This window comes from Aotus nancymaae, unplaced genomic scaffold (genome assembly GCF_030222135.1).
Source record: "Aotus nancymaae isolate 86718 unplaced genomic scaffold, 86718_ANA_hifiasm-v0.15.2.pri h1tg000017l, whole genome shotgun sequence".
Classification (NCBI taxonomy): domain Eukaryota; kingdom Metazoa; phylum Chordata; class Mammalia; order Primates; family Aotidae; genus Aotus; species Aotus nancymaae.
The window spans coordinates 13,176,543-13,193,263 of record NW_026988429.1 but is presented as its reverse complement, the minus strand read 5'-3'; the positions used below and the strand labels follow the sequence as shown (position 1 = coordinate 13,193,263).

At 44.2% G+C, this 16,721-nt stretch overlaps 1 non-coding gene and 1 pseudogene across 1 annotated transcript; one reads left to right on the top strand and one right to left on the bottom strand.

Annotated features, from left to right (window-relative positions):
* Window positions 1-7,848: 7,848 nt before the first annotated feature.
* On the bottom strand, window positions 7,849-7,967 carry LOC135275633 (U2 spliceosomal RNA; annotated as a pseudogene).
* Window positions 7,968-10,325: 2,358 nt separating this feature from the next.
* LOC135275665 (small nucleolar RNA U13) lies at window positions 10,326-10,426 on the top strand. Its single transcript, XR_010343269.1, has one exon. It is a non-coding gene; the product is annotated as a small nucleolar RNA U13 (small nucleolar RNA).
* The last annotated feature ends 6,295 nt before the right edge of the window (window positions 10,427-16,721 follow it).

Here is a 16,721-nt window from a genome sequence, read left to right as displayed (position 1 = left end):
ATACTTAAGAGGCAAGATCTAAGTTGTTAAAATTCCTTATCTGTTATACCTTGCTTATTCATATTTGAACCTGGTTTTTAAGGTAGAAATCTATGACTGACTGCTACAGGACCCCACCACTTACCCCAAGTTAGCCTTTGGGTTGGGGATTTCCTCACTATATTCCCTTCAGTGGTCGTCAGAATGATGTTACAGGAAAGGTGTCCGAATCCAGACCCCAAGAGAGGGTTCTTGGATCTCCACAAGAAAGAATTCAAGGCAAGTCCACAGAATAAAGTGAAAGCAAGTTTATTAGGAAAGTAAACGAATGAAAGAATGGCTATTCCATAGAGCAGACCTGAGGGCTGCTGGTTCTCCATTATTATGACTATTTTTGGATGATAGGCTAAACAAAGGGCGGCTTATTCATGCATCCCTCTTTTAGGCCACATAGGGTAACTTCCTGAGGTTGTCATGGCATTTGTAAACTGTCATGACGCTGGTGGGAGTGTAGCAGTGAGGACGACCAGTGGTCACTCACCTGGCCATCTTGGTTTTGGTGGGTTTTGGCCGGCTTCTTTACTGCAGCCTGTTTTATCAGGAAGGTTTTTATGATCTGTATTTTGTACTGACCTCCTATCTCATCCTGTGGCCTACGGTGCCTTAACCATCTGGGAATGCAGCCCAGTAGGTTTCAGCCTTTTACCCAGCTCCTATTCAGGATGGAGTTGCTCTGGTTCACATGCTTCTGACATGCTCACAATTTTTTCAAATAGTTAAAACTGAAGAGAGGAGTTTATAAGATATAAAATGTCATTAAATTATTCTGTCCTAGTCAGTGTTTCATTCTAATAATGCCCTTTTTAATGATATGCATCTCAGGTATTTAAGCATCACTATTTTGTGATAGAAAGACTGATGGCCTGGAAATCTGAATCCCAGAAGTTTAGTCCCAGCTATGCTATAAAGTTATGTGACTTTGGGGAAGTCAGTTACTTCATCTTCCTCATTATCTAATATGACTAGAAAGACTGGCCTCTAAAAATGCCTTGGATGACAGGAAGCCTCTGTGAAATGAAAATTCTCAACCCCCACTTAAAAAAAGAAAACAGAAAAAATTATCTTTGTATTCTACAATGTTGTGTTTACATGTCTATTATAATATTAACATTAAAATTTTTTTGCTAAAATTATTTTTACCATGTTAGGGAGATGGAAATTCACAAAAGTTATCTGCCCTTCCCATTTTTTATTCTAAAATATAATTTTTAGACTGAAAAGATAAATACTGGATAAAATCATTATTATTTAAGCTTTTATTATCATGTATACTCTGATTCGTCTCATCCGTGATTTTTTTTTTTTAACAGTCTCTGATTTTTAATTGTGTGTCACCTTGACTGGGCTGAGGGATGTCTGAGTAGCTGGTAAAACATTGTTTCTGGGTGTGTCTGTGAAAGTGTTTCCAGAAGAGATGATTAACATTTGAATTGGTGAATTAGTAAAGTAGATGGCCTTCCCAATGTGAGCATCATCCAATTTGTTGAGGCCCCAACCAGAACAAAAAGGAGGAAGACGGGCAAATTTGCCTACTCTTTTTTCTCTGAGACATCCATCTTCTCCTTCCCTTGGACATTGGTGCTCCTGGTTCTCAGGCCTTCACACTCAGCTAGAGTGTACACCATCAGCGCCACCCTAACCCCTAAGTTCCCAGGACTTCACACTGACTGAATTACACCATGGGCTTTCCTAGTTCTCCAGTTTACAGATGGCGGATTGTGGGTTGTTTCGGGTTTCCATAATCATTTCACGTGAGCCGGTTGCCAAGCACACAGGACAGGAGCAGTTGCTCATGCCTGTAATCCCAGCACTTTGGGAGGCCAAGCTAGTGGATCATGAGGTCAGGAGTTCAAGACCAGCCTAGCCAAGATGGTGAAACCCCATCTCTACTAAAAACTACAAAAAAATTAGCCAGACACAGTGGCATGCGCCTCTAATCCCAGCTACTCTGGATGCTGAGGCAGGAGAATCTCTTGAACCTGGGAGGAGGAGGTTGCAGTGAGCCAAGATTGTGCCACTGCACTACGGCATGGGCAACGGAGCGAGACTCCATCTCAAAAAAACAAAAACAAAATAGATGCCATGGTTCAGTAGTTAGCAGCACACCACTGAACTACACTTAGTAGTGCATGTAGGTCCTTTTTCAAAATTTTAAATTAAAACAATAAAAATTGAGCAAGGGCACACTATAAGTATGTGATGATGACAGTCTTGAGGAAGTAACTATGACTTAATAGTTTTTAAAAATTTAGGACTGCCTGGTACGATGGTTCACACCTGTGATTAAAAGAAAAACTTCAGCCAAATTAAATTAAAGGAGTTTAATTGAGCAATAAACAGTTCGAGAATCGGGCAGCCTTCCCAGTCAGAGTAGGCTTGGACACTCCAGTGTAATCATATGGCGGAAGCTTTATGGAAAATGGAAGTGAGTTACAGAAACAGCTGGATTGCTGCAGCTTGGCATTTACCTCATCTGAAGATGGTTTGAACAGCTGGCTACATTTGATTGGCCAAAACTCAGTGATTGGCACAAGTGTAGTCAGTTTACACCTCCACTTGTCACGATATACAGAGAAACCTTTAGGCCAAGCTTAAATATGTAAGGAGGTAGCTTTAGGCTAAACTTGATTTAACACCTGTAATCCCAACACTTTGGGAGTCCAGGCGGGAGGATCACTTGAGCCTAGGAGTTAGAGACCAGCCAGGCAACATAGTGATACCTTGTCTCTGCAAAAATAAATTAGCCAGGCATTGTGGCATGTGCCTGTAGTCCCAGGTACTCAGGAGACTGAAGCTAGAGGATCATTTTGAGCCCAGGAGTTCAAGGTTGTGGTGAGCTACAATAGCGCCACTGCACTCCATCCTGGAGAACAGAGCAAGACCTTGTCTCAAAAAAAAAAATGACATAAGCAGTATGTGGAAAGAAGGTCATACCTGTCAAGATAATCAGCTGAAAGCAGTTGTCTCTGAGGTACAGGAAAGGGGGGAAAGTGGAGATAAGGGAACTACTTTTCTTAAAAAGAAAAAAGACTAACACTTCAGGCCAGGTGCAGTGGCTCATGCCTATAATTCTAGCACTTTGGGAGGCTGAGGCGGGTGGATCACTTAAGTCAGGAGTTCAAGACCAGCCTGAGCAACATGGTGAAACCCCGTCTCTACTAAAAATACAAATATTATCAGGGCATAGTGACAGTCGCCTGTAATCCCAGCTACTTGGGAGGCTGAGGCAGGAGAATTGCTTGAACCTGGGAGGCAGAGGTTGCAATGAGCCGAGATTGCGCCATTGCCCTCCAGCCTGGGTGACCAGACTTCATTACCTCTGAATGGAGTGGCATTAAAAAATGTTTTTTAATAAGTAAATAAAAATGATTCAACACTTCAAACTATGGGCACATGAAACCTTGATAAAAATAAAAACAAATTTAAAAATCTATGATTAGGTCAGCATGTTGAGAGACTTTAAAGGAGTTTTTATTTAAGTATTTTTAAAATCTCAAATTTATAGAAGTCTTGGAATTAAAGTACAAAGAACTTTTGTTTCGCTGAACAATTTGAAAGTTCCTGACCTAACTCCTTATAACCCCTAAATACTGTGTGTCTTCTATAAACAAGGACTGTTTCCTATAAAATTTTAATATAGCTAGCAAAATCAGGAAGTCAACATTAATACATTTCTACCATCCATCCAACAGACCTATTCAAGTTTTGCCAAGTCAAGATCCAGTTCAGAATCACTACTGCATTCATTTCTCATGTCTCTTTCATCTTAAGTCTGGAACAAATTCTTCAGGCTTTCCTTGACTTTCATGACCTTTACATTTCTATTATAGGCCAATTATTTTGTAGAATTTTTCTTAATTTGAATTTGTTGCTTTAGGATGAGATTCCAATTATGTATATTGGCAGGAACATCATAAAAGTGATGCTGTGTTCTTCTTGCTGGACTGTCAGGAGACACACGATTGCAATTTGTCCTATTACTGATGATGTTCATTTTTGTTACTTGATTAAAGTGGTACCTGCCAGATTTTTCCACTGTGAAGTGACTTCCTTTTGTAACTAATAAATATTTTGTGAAGAGCTGCCTCAAAATTACATAAATATCTGTTGATTAGAAAACACAACAAAATTATTCTATGACTTGATTAATACTTCTAAATTAATTTGCATTTTATCAATGACAATCAGATCCATATACATTTGCAAAACAGTTGCAAGTGTGTGTACGCAACAGGTTGTTGACTTAGGCAATATGTGGAATGTTCTGGATTCCTAGACCCCGGACAGTAGCTCCAAGACAGTTTTGAACCTTCAAGTAAGACAAACTTGGTTTTGATTTGTACACTTACAAGTTATGGATGGTAGATTCTTTGTTGGAGAAAATGGCAGCAATTCTCACTCCCTGTATCCACCCTTTGGTTGTCCCCTCCCTACTGGCTGGCCATGCCCTTGTGACCTGCTTTGGCCAATGGGAGAATAGCAAATATGACGTAAGTGAGACATGGAAGGTTCTTTTCTTTTCTTTTATTTATTTATTTTTTGGAGACGAGGGTTTCACCATGTTGGTCAGACTGGTCTTGAATTCCTGACCTCAGGTGATCCGCCCTCCTCGGCCTCCCAAAGTGCTGGGATTACAGGCGTGAGCCACCACGCCCTGCCCTGGAAGGTTCTTGTGTTGCTGTCCTTATGCTGCTTTTGGAACTCAACCCCTGTGTTCAAGCTCTGCTGGATAATGAGACTTGTGGTCGCATCCCCATCACCCAGCTGATGATGAGCTCCTCCTGTCCCTCAGATATGAGACCTCTTGGCCATCCAGCCCCCACACAATTGTTGAGAAACAAGTGTTAGCTGTCTGAAATCATAAATAGTTGGGTGGCTTATGATGCAGCAAAAACTAACTTACATACCACATGACCTCATGTGAGTTTCTTAATTTCTCTGATCCTCAGCTTTCTCACCTACAGGATGGAGATAAGGCAATCACCCTTGCTATTTTGAGGATTAAATGAGAAAATATATGGGAAGTGCTTGGCATAGCATGAATACTCAACATATACGGTAATAAAAAAAAAAAAACCTCTATGTTAGTCCCTTTGAATTAAAATTTTAATTAAAACAAAAGAAAAAGAAAAAAAAAAAAACCCTCTGATGGCGGGACTAGGGGCAGCCCTCAGGCTAGATGCATTACTTTAGTACTTTTGATAGCAGCAGGAGGCCAGGCGCAGTGGCTCACGCCTGTAATCCTAGCATTTGGGAGGCCGAGGTGGGTGGATCACCTGAGGTCAGGAGTTCAAGACCAGCCTGGCCATCATGGTGAAACCCCATCTTTTTAAAAAAATTAAAATTAAAAAATTAAAAAAATTAAAAGCAGCAGGAGGCAGACAAACCCCTAAGCAGCTAGCAGTGTATCCCCAGTGAAACCCAATTTTGAAACCAAAGGCAGTTTAAAGCCTGAAAGCTAAGCTACAAATCTTGGATAAATCCACACACTGAATTGAGAACCTCTCTTCCTGTTTGGTGCACTTTCCTCTGCTTGATCCCCACCCTTCACCTATTTTACATACACCTACCCTTCCCCAAATAGTTTTCTTTTTTTTCCTTTTTTTTTTTTTTTTGAGATGGAGCTTCACCTTGTTGCCCAGGCTGGAGTGCAGTGGCATGATCTCAGCTCACTGCAACCTCTGCCTCCCGAGTGATTCTCCTGCCTCAGCCTCTTGAGTAGCTGGGATTACAGGCACATGCGATGACGCCCAACTAATGTTTTGTATTTTTTAATAGAGATGGGGTTTCACCATGTTGGTCAGGCTGGTCTTGAACTCCTGACCTCATGATCCACCTGCCTCAGCCTCCCAAAATGCTGGAATTACAAGTATGAGCCCCCACACCCTGCCCCCTAATTGGTTTTCTACACTGTCATGTCTGCCTTTGAATGGTGCCTTTGTTTTAGCCTTTTTAGCATATTCATAAACCAGTCAGCATGCATTCCCCACTTCTGAGCCCATAAAAGCCCCAGACCCAGCCACACTGAGAGAGAGACCACCTGACTTCAGGTCAGTGACCACCCTCACATCCCCTCTCTACTGAGAGCTGTTTCATTGCTTCATAAATGTCTTCTCCACCCTTCTCACCCTTCCAGTGTCAGTGAAGCGTATGAAGAAGGCAGTAACACCATAGCCCTCCACACCTCCTTCACCACTGTCTGCTCCCAGCAGCAGCCCCTTGCCATGAGAAACAGTGGCAGGGCCAGGCCAGCCAGGGAACCTCCAGAGGGAGCAGGGCAATGGGACTGACAGAGTTGTTAACACACCCCAGTTCATTCTTAACATGGCCCTGTTTGTCAGACTGCTGACAGCAGGACTAAAAGAGCTTGTTAGCATGGCTGTAACACCCCCTCTGGGGCTGCAGAGTCGAGGGCTTCCCTGTTTGGGCACCACCAAGTTCCATTTGTCTGGATGCCAGAGTTCACCCCAGGAGCTGCTTCTGACAGGCCTGATCCAGCTGCAAGCCCTGAAGGAAACCGACTATATATATAGTTTTCCCTGAAGGAAACTATATATATATAGTTTTTGTAAATATATATAGTTTTATAAATATATATATAGTTTTTATTTAAAATAAATATATTTTTATATATGGTTTTTATTTTGTTTTGTTTTTGTAGCGAGGATTGCTTCCCCTATGTTTCCCAGACTAGTCTCAAACTCCTGGGATCTGGACTCTTGGCCTCCCAACCCCAAAGTGCTGGGATTACAGGCATGAGCCATTGCCCCTGGAACTCTACAAAAAAAAAAAAATTAATTAGCTGGGCATGGTGGCTCATGCCTGTAGTCCCAGCTACCTAAGAAGCTGAGGTGGGGCCAGGCATGGTGGCTCATGCCTGTAATCCTAGCACTTTGGGAGGCCAAGGTGGGTGGATCACCTGAGGTCAGGAGTTCAAAACCAGCCTGGCCATCATGGTGAAAACCCATCTTTAGAAAAAAAAAAAAGAAGCTGAGGTGGAAGGATCACATGAAGCCAGGAGGTTGAGAAGCCATGATTGTGCCACTGCACTCCAGCCTGGATAACAGAGCAAGGCCCTGTCTGAAAAAATAACAAAAATAAAAAGGAGGCCAGGTGTGGTGGCTCACGCCTGTAATCCCAACACTTTGGGAGGCTGAAGTGGGTGGATTACCCGAGGTCAGGTATTCAAGACCAGCCTGGCCTACATGGTGAAACCCCATTTCTACTAAAAACACAAAAATTAGCCAGATGTGGTGGTGGGCACCTGTAATCCCAGCTAAGAAAAAATCACTTGAACCAAGGAGGTGGAGGTTGCAGTGATCCAAGATTGTGACTGCACTCCAGCCTGGTCAACAGAGTGAGACTCCGTCTCAATAAAAACATAAAAAGGAAAGGCCGGGTGCGGTGGCTCATGCCTGTAATGCCAGCACTTTGGAAGGCCAAGGTGGGCAGATTTTTGAGGTCAGGAATTAGAGACCAGTCTGGCCAACATGGTGAAACTCTGTCTCTACTGAAAATACAACAATTAGCTGGGGCGTGGTGGTGCATGCCTGTAATCCCAGTTACATGGGAGGCTGAGGCAGGAGAATGCTTGAACTCTGGAGGTGGAGGTTGCAGTGAGGAGAGCACTGCACTCCAGCCAGGGTGACAGAGGGAGATTCTGTCTTAAAAAATAAAAGGGAAAAAGGCAGTTTTCATATTAAAATGGAGAGCATGAGGGACAGAGCCGTATTGGAATCATCACTTATCTGGAGCACCGTTGATCTGGTTGTTATTGCAGTGTTGGACCCACACACCTAGTGGATGAAGCAAGATTACACTGTCTTCTGCTCCTAAAACCCACTTATTATTTTGTCCTCAGCCAGAGGATGTGTCAGATATTATATTAACAAGCACAGATACTACCTTTGATCTTGGGTAGAAGCGATAAATTGCATTCTGGATTTAAAATCTTTAGTCTTTCCATAAGTAAAATAAAATTTCATTTGCAAAACTTATTTACTGCTATGGGCTTGAGGACACAGCCATTGATTGGTAAAGTGTGGTGTTTTTGAGACTTTCTTCTGCTGTTGGTGGAGGCAGGTTTATATCATCCTTGGGTACATTATGACAAGATGAAAGGAGATGGGGAAATGAGTTGCTCATTGAGGAAAGAACAGTCAGGGAAATCTAACTGCATACTTCTTTTTCAAAAGAAAAGCTGCAGAGCAGCCTGACCTCGTCTGTTATAAATCAGGACAGGACAGGCATGGTGTCTCAAGCCTGTAATCCTAGTGAGGAAGGAGACCCTTAATCACCCTTAAGCATCTAAGACCATCCCCCCTTTGAGAACGGAGTCTTGCTCTTTCACTAGGCTGGAGTGCAGTGGCACGATCTCGGCTCACTGCAACCTCCATTTCCCAGATTCAAGTGGTTCCCTGCCTCAGCCTCCACGCACCACCACACCTGGCTAATTTTTTGTATTTTAGTAGAGACGGGGTTTCACCATGGCCAGGATGGTCTCGATCTCCTAACCTTATGATCCGCCCGCCTCGGCCTCCCAAAGTGCTGGGATTACAGGCATGAGCCACTGCACCCAGCCCACACTGCATTTCAATAGAAGTAAAGGCTGGCAGACTGGGTGCCACCCTAATTGCCTTCCTATAGATCGCAGGCACGGTGTGGAGGAATCTTTCCGGAAGGCATTGTTTTTTTTGTGGCATTATTTTTACTTAAGATCAACCCCCAAGTCACTATACCCCATACCTACTCCTAAGACCAAAACCCTTTCACACGTAAATTCTAGAGTTGTAAGACCAAGACCCTTTCATATGCAATTTCTAAAACTGTAAACCCAAGACCCTACACATGTAATATCTAGAGTTGTAAGCCTATATAAAGGCAGAGGTTTCCTTTGTTAAACGAGCTTGGCTGTTAGGCAACTATGCCACCTTGCTCCCGGCTGAATAAATCACCCCTTCCTTCCCAGTTCAGTGTTTGAAAGGTCTGTTTCTTGAGGCCACTCCTGCTACACTAGCACTTTGGGAGGTGGATGCAAGGAGATCACTTGAGTCCAGGAGTTCAAAACCAACCTGGACGACATGGCAAAACCCTGTCTCTAGAAAAAAAATGCAAACACTTAGCCAGGTATGGTGGTGTGCACCTGTAGTCCCAGCTACTTGGGAGCCTGAGGTAGGAGGATCACTTGAGCCTAGGGAGGTTGAGGCTGCAGTGAGCTGTTATAGATCCACTGCACTCCAGCCTGGGTGACAGAGGCAGACCTTGTCTCAAAAATAAATAAATGAATAAATAAATAATAAAACCAGGACAAGGGAGTTTTATACCCTGGTACCCCCAAAAGAAATGTTGAAATGGGAAGTACGCAGTACTTGTTCCCCTTTGTGGGCTAAGCAAGCATGGGCTTTACTTGGTTATTGGAACTTTTGGCCCTTCAGGGTGAAACTGCAGACACAGGAGCAGCTTAGGGACAAGAGAGAGCCATGGAAATAACGGATAAAATGAGCAAGAAAGTGATCTCTTTAGCATATAAATGCTCCACACCAAGGTTTATTCCTGGGCTGGAAGAGCCTTAAGGAGTGTGGGTGGGGCAGCGCTTGTGTGCATGCCTGTGGCACAAGCCTGTGGTCCCAGCTGCTCAGGAGGCTGAGGTGGGAGGATCACTGGAGCCTGGGAAATTGAGGCTTCAGTGAGCAGTGATCACGCCACTGTATTCCAGTCTGGGTGACAAAGTAAGACCCTGTCTCAAAATAAAAATAAAAATAAAAAATTTTTAAATGAAATTACATCTGACATAAATCAAACCCACAAACTGCACAAGCATTATATGTGGCATTGGGCTTAAAACGTGTGACCTTTCAAGATTCTGGGACTAGGAAAAGTTTGGTGGACAAAGTCCGTCTTCTGGGAACATAAAAGAATAAAGCATGCTCATATAAATGGAGGCATAAGCCACGTTCATATACTGAAAGTTTAAAGTTGGAAAGATGTCAGTTCTCCTCAAATTAACCTACAGATTCAGTGTAGCCCCAAGCAAAACTACAAGTGTTTTCAGAAATTGATGAGCCAGATTTAAAGTTTATATATAAACAAAATGCCAAGAGAAATCCACACACATACTTGAATACGGAAAGATGGAATAGGGAGACGACTTGCTCTAGCAAATATAAAGATTTCTCATGAAACTATAGCAATGAAGACAGAGAGGTACTGGTGCAAAGATATGACAGAATACAGAAACCAGAAGCAGAACCATGAGCAAATGGACATTTGTTGAATAACAAAGTCAGATCTGTTTGCAGTTCATCAGCGTGATGATTGGCTTTTCACACTCATGTGTGGGATGTGCCTCCCTCAAACCTTGTAAGGTCTGCCTGTTACCAGCCCAATGTGAGAAAAAAATAACAAAGAACTTCAGAGCAGCGAGGAAGACAAACTTCAATAAATGGTGTTGGAAAAGTATGGTATGTGATAATGTGAGATACATATTTGGTCTTCTTCCCGTTTCCTGGCATACAACTCCTAAAATCCTTAGACTCTCCAAAATGATATATTTGTGTGCTAATGAGTTGACTAATGGCTGGCAGCTCCTAGGTGGCTTCAGAAGGGGGCTGGTCACTGGCAAGACCAAGGCAGGATTAGAGGAGTGGGATTTTGGCTCCACCCCTCAACCTCCAGGGAGGGGAGAGGGGCTGAAGGCTAAGTTGATCACCAATGGCCAGTGGTTTAATCAATCATGCCTATGTAGTGAAGCCTCCATAAAAACCCAAAAGGACAGGGTTTATATGAGCTTGTGGACAGCTGAACACATGGAGATTCCTAGAGGGTAACACACTGGGGAGGAGCTTGGGGAGGACCTGGAAGCTTCACCCCCTTCCCCCATATCTCACCCTATGCATCTCTTCATCTAGTGTTCATAGATATCCTTTCTAATATACTTTATAATAAACTAGCAACTATAAGTAAGTGTTTCCCTGAGTTCTGTGGGCCACTCTAGCAAATTAACTGAACCTAAGGAGGAGGTCCTGGGAACCCTAATTCATAGCTGGTTGATTAGAGGCACAAGTAAAACAGCCTGGGGTGTGCAACTGGTCTCCAAAGTTGGGGGGGTTTGGGGGGGCAGGGGCAGTCTTGGGGACTGCGTCCTCAACCTGTGGGACCTGACGCCATCTCTAGGTTGAGAGTGTGAGAACTGAATTTGATTAGAGGGCACCTGCTGGTGTCAGCTGCAGAATTTATTGTTTGCTTGGTGTGTAGGGGAAAAACCATACATTTGGTCACAGAAGTCTTCTGATTGTTGAGAGAATAGAAAAAACACAAACCCTTTGGGTTCCCCCCACCATATCTTCAAACAAATAAAGTAGGATGCCTGCCTCACAGCTTGCACAAAAATCAATTCCAGTTGAATTATGTATTTATGAAGCTTTTATTTTTTATTTTTTTATTTTTTTGAGACAGTCTCACTCTGTCACCCAGACTGGAGTGCAGTGGCACAATCAGCTCACTGCAACCTCCGCCCGCCGGGTTAAAGCAATTCTCCTCCCTCAGCCTCCCAAGTAGCTGGAATCACAGGTGTGCACCATGACACCCAGCTAATTTTTGTATTTTTAGTAGAGACAGGGTTTTGCCATGTTGGCAAGACTGGTCTGGAACTCCTGACCTCAAGTGATCCTCCCACCTTGGCCTCCCATAGTGCTGGGATTACAGGTGTGAGTCATTGTGCTGGCCCACTATGAAGACTTTATAAGGCATCATATGATAATATGTTTATGATCTATGGCAATGTTTCTGAAACGTGGGGACTTCTGGCAATGTCTGAAGACATTCTTGGTTGTCACAACTGAGGGAAGGGAGTTGCCACTGGTATCTAGTGATAGAGGCCAGGGATGCTGCTAAACATGCCATAATGCACAGGACAGCTCCTCTCAACAAAGAATTATATCACTCAAAATGTCTACACTGCCACGTGGAGAAACCCCTGTCTAGGATTAGGAAAACATATCCTAAACATGATATTAAAAAGCACTAACCCTTTAAGTGTGATTGCTAAGTTTGACAACATTAAAATTAAGAATGGTCACCACAAGATACCACCACTCATGGAATGAAAATACAGGGCAACACACAGAGCCAGCAGAGGGCTCATTCGTAGAAGATAGATAAGGAAAAATGGCTGGGCCGGTGGCTCACACCTGTAATCCCAGCACTTTGGGGGGCTGAGGTGGGTGGACCACTTGAGGCCAGGAGTTTGAGACTGGCCACCATGGCGCAACCCCTTCTCTTTTTTTTTTTTTTTAAAAGACAGGGTTTCACCATATTGGTCAGGCTGGTCTCAAACTCCTGACCTCAGGTGATCCACCCACCTCAGCCTCCCAAAGTGCTGGGATTACAGGCGTGAGCCACCGCACCCGGCTTGTGAAACCCCTTCTCTACTAAAAATACAAAAAATTACCTGGGCATGGTGGCGGGCGCCTGTAATCCCAGCTACTCAGGAGGCTGAGGCAGAATTGCTTGAACCTGGGAGGCGGAGGCTGCAGTGAACCAAGATCGCACCACTGCACTCCAGCCTGGGCAACAAGAGCAAAATTCTGTCTCAAAAAAAAAAATATTAACCTCTTTTGAAAAACCTTTGGTATTACTATGTCTGGTAAAGCTGAATATACCATGCTGTGTAGCACGGAAATCCCACTCCTAGGTAAACACTCTGTAGTAATGCAAGTTTATGTATGTCAGGAAGTATATACAAGAATATTCATGACAGTGTTTAAAATGGCCTGGACTGGGGACAATCACAATGCCCTTGAACAGATCAATAATCTGTTAGTATCCATCCACATAATGCACACATACATAGTCTATGAAATATATATATTTTTAAAAATAGAATATCATATAGCTATGAAAATGAACGTGGTAAAATTCAGAAATACACTGTACAAAAAAGTGCAGTGTACAATTCCATTTATATAAAGTACAATCCAAAAAACAGGCAAAACTATAGCATTTCGAGACTTACATGTAAGTAATAAACTATCCAGAAAAGCAACAATGAGATTCCCCTAAAAGACACAGGCTAATGGAAGACAAAAGGACAGTGAAGGTTAGGAGGGAAAGGAGACGCATCTGGCATGTGGCTCAGTTCTGTTTACTGACCTGAATGGTGGTTGGATGGACTTTGCCTTAGTGATAAACCATTGTGCTGTAGATTTTTATTTTGTGCACATTTCTGCATGTATGCTGTATTTCACAAATTAAGAATTAGCGTTTTATTAAATTGTTTTCAAGATAAACTCTTCAGACAGGATTAGTAACACTGATTAGGTTATAGGCTGATTGCGTTCCAAGGCGATTAACTTGGGTGTTCCTAAATCACTTTAGTGTCTGTGATTGGATTTGTTCCTCCGAGAGTGGAGCTGTGGGATGAGGGGGCTTGAAACCAAAGAGGCGGGGCGAAAGAGGGGGTGTGGCTTCCTGCTTCCTGGGACGGGTGAGCAGCGGGGAAGCTGGGATTATTCTCCTGAAGCTCAGGGTAAAGCATCTTCCACTGTGCTAGGGCTCCTAACTTCCTTCTGAGTTCTAACCAGGTGGGCCTCTGCACTCTGTGGGGCCTGCGGGATCTCTACTTACACGACCCCAACGACTTCTAGTCTAAAGGAGGTGAGGGTTCCATCTTTTTTGTGGAAATTTCTCTCAGTAAACTAATGCATGACAGTGATTCCAGGTAAGAAGTGAACTAGACGTTTCTCTTTTGTGCTGACGTTTGGCAGCGTTTGGATGGCTAGTTGTTAAGGAAGATGGCTGAGGGGCAAATGAGAGGAGGCTGTGTGGAGAGCACGGCTGAAGTGGTAGGACTCCTTAGATCTAGGGTTCTTAGTGGACCTGAACATGTTGGGAGAAGTCAGGGCCATTGTTCACTCATGTATTCGTTCAGCGAGTATTTATTAAGCATCTACGTCAAGCACAATTTGACATGTTGAGGTAACAGCAGTCAAGGAATCTCTACCCGTGAGGAGCTTACATCCAAGTGTGGTAGGATAGAAAACAGACCAAATATAAACGTTAAATTGTTAGGTTCTTGCTACTCAAGGCGTGGTCTGGGTATGAGCAGTATCAGCATTGCTAGGGAGCTCAGTAGAAATGCAGGATGAGAACCAGGGTCTTTTTTTTTTCCTCTTTTTTCTTTTTTTTTTTCTTTGAGACAGAGTCTTGCTCTGTCGCCAGGCGCCAGGCTCGAGTGCAGTGGTGCAATCTCGGCTCACTGCAACCTCTGCTTCCCGGGTTCAAGCAATTCTCCTGCCTCAGCCTCCTGAGTAACTGGGACTACAGGCGCGCGCCACCATGCCCAGCTAATTTTTTTGTATTTTAGTAGAGACGGGGTTTCACCATGTTGGTCAGGATGGTCTCGATCTCTTGACCTCATGATCTGCCCCCCTCGGCCTCCCAAAGTGCTGGGATTACAGACGTGAGCCACTGCGCCCGGCCCCCCCCACCCACCCTTTTTTTTTTTTTTTTTTGAGGCAGAGCCTCACTCTGTTGCCAAGCCTGGAGTGGTGTCGCCATTTTGGCTCACTGCAACCTCCGCCTCCCTGGTTCAAGCGATTCTCCTGCCTCAGCCTCCCAAGTAGCTGGGATAATAGGCATGTGCCACCACACCTGGCTAATTTTTGTATTTTTAGTAGAGATGGGGTTTCACCATGTTGGCCAGGCTGGTCTTGAACTCCGACCTCAAGTGATCCCTCCACCTGGGCCTCCCAAAGTACTGGGATTACAGGCATGAGCCACCAGGCCCAGCCAAGAGAACCAGCATCTTAACATCTCAGTTAGGTGCAGTGGTTCATGCCTATTATCTCAGCACTTTGGGAAGCCAAAATGGGTGGATTGTTGAGCTCAGGAGATCCAGACCAGCCTGGGCAACATGGCAAAACCCCATCTCTACTAAAAATACAAAAAATGAACCAGACGTGGTCACATGCACCTGTGGTCCCAGATACTCAGGTGGCAGAGGTGGGAGTAATTGAGTAATCGATTACTTCACCCCAGGTCAAGGCTGCAGTGAGACGTGATGGTGCCACTGCACTCCAGACAGGGCAACAGCACGAGACCCTGTCTCAAAACCCTCAAGATATCTCAATATCTTAAAGCACTCTATTAGGAAATGGTGATGCCATGGAGGAAAATGAGGCAGGGAAGGGGCAGAGGGTGTCCCATGGGGAGGGTCATTAAAACTCTGAGAAGGTAACATTCCAGCTAAGACCAGGGAGGCACGGGGATTCCAGTGTGGGTGCAGAGATGAAGAGCTTTGCAGGCTTAGGGACAGGGAGGCCCTGAGGCCAGGGTGTGCCTCTCTGCTACCTTCCAGCTGGGAAGTGTCACTGGCGAGGAGGAGCATGAGGATGGTAGTCAGAAGGAAACCGGAGGCCTCAGGATAGGGAGTGACCTGCAGTCTTAGGCCTTGTAGGCACTGTGGGGATCTGGACTTCGTTCTGAGGGAGGGATGGAGAAGCCCTCTGATGGTTTTTTTGTTGTTCGTTTTAGGACAGAGTCTCGCTCTGTCGCCTCTACCTCCTGGGTTCAAGTGATTCTCCTGCCTCAGCCTCCCGAGTTGCTGGGATTACAGGTGTGTGCCACCACACTTAGCTAATTTTTGTAGTTTTAGTAGAGACAGGGTTTCACCATGTTGGCCAGGCTGGTCTCGAACTCCTGACCTCAGGTGATCCGCCCACCTCAGCCTCCTAAAATGCTGGGATTACAGGCATGAGCCACCGCACCCGCCCTCTGATGGTTTTGAGATAGCCAGGATGACATCACATTAAAATGGTTATCCTGGCAATTGGTTTGGAAATAGGCTCATTGAGCAGGTGCTGGGAGACCAGTGAAGGGTGACTGCCCTGACATGTGGCACCCTGGCCCAGGCGAGAGCAGTTTAGGTAGAATTGGTCAGATTCTGGACGAGTTTTGAAAATAGAGCAATTGGCAGGACCTGCTGATGATGCTGACTGTGAGGTGTGGAGCAGTGGGTGTCTCCCTCTAACTGAGTTCAGAGCTTCAGTGACCCATGATCATAACATTGCACTCCAGCCTGAGTGACAGAGCAAGACCCTGATGCAAAAAAAAAAAAAAAGAAGAAGAAGAAATTAATCAAATAAAATGGAGGCGAGTTCTCAGAATAGACCAATAGTAAAACATTTAACGCTGCAGGCCCTCATTCCGGTATCTTAATCAGAATATTAACAGCTACCAGTCACTGGCCACTTGCTGCATCCCCAGTGCTATCCCCAGCCCTTCAGTTGTAATCACTGTCTTAGTCCCCAGAACACCTATAAGGTTGGTAGCAACCTCAGAGATGAAAAGCATTCTGAGCTACAGAGTATGACTGAACAAGCAGGCTCTGAATCCTCTCTCCTGGGTTTTTAAATCCTGCTTGTTCTTTTTGGCTGTGTGTGACCTTAAGTAAGCAACTCAAATTATCTGTGACTCAGTTTCTTCACTTGTTAAAAAAAAAAAAAGAAGGAAAATCGTAGTTTGGGATTTTAACACAATAAATAGCATCTTCTGTTTTTTCACCTCAACTATTAGATTTAACATAGATAGTATGTGAGTGACCCGGGAATATGTTTAATGATCTATTATTTCTTTCTTGGCATATGATAAGCACAGGACTAGCTTGTTCTGTTTTTGTAGAATTT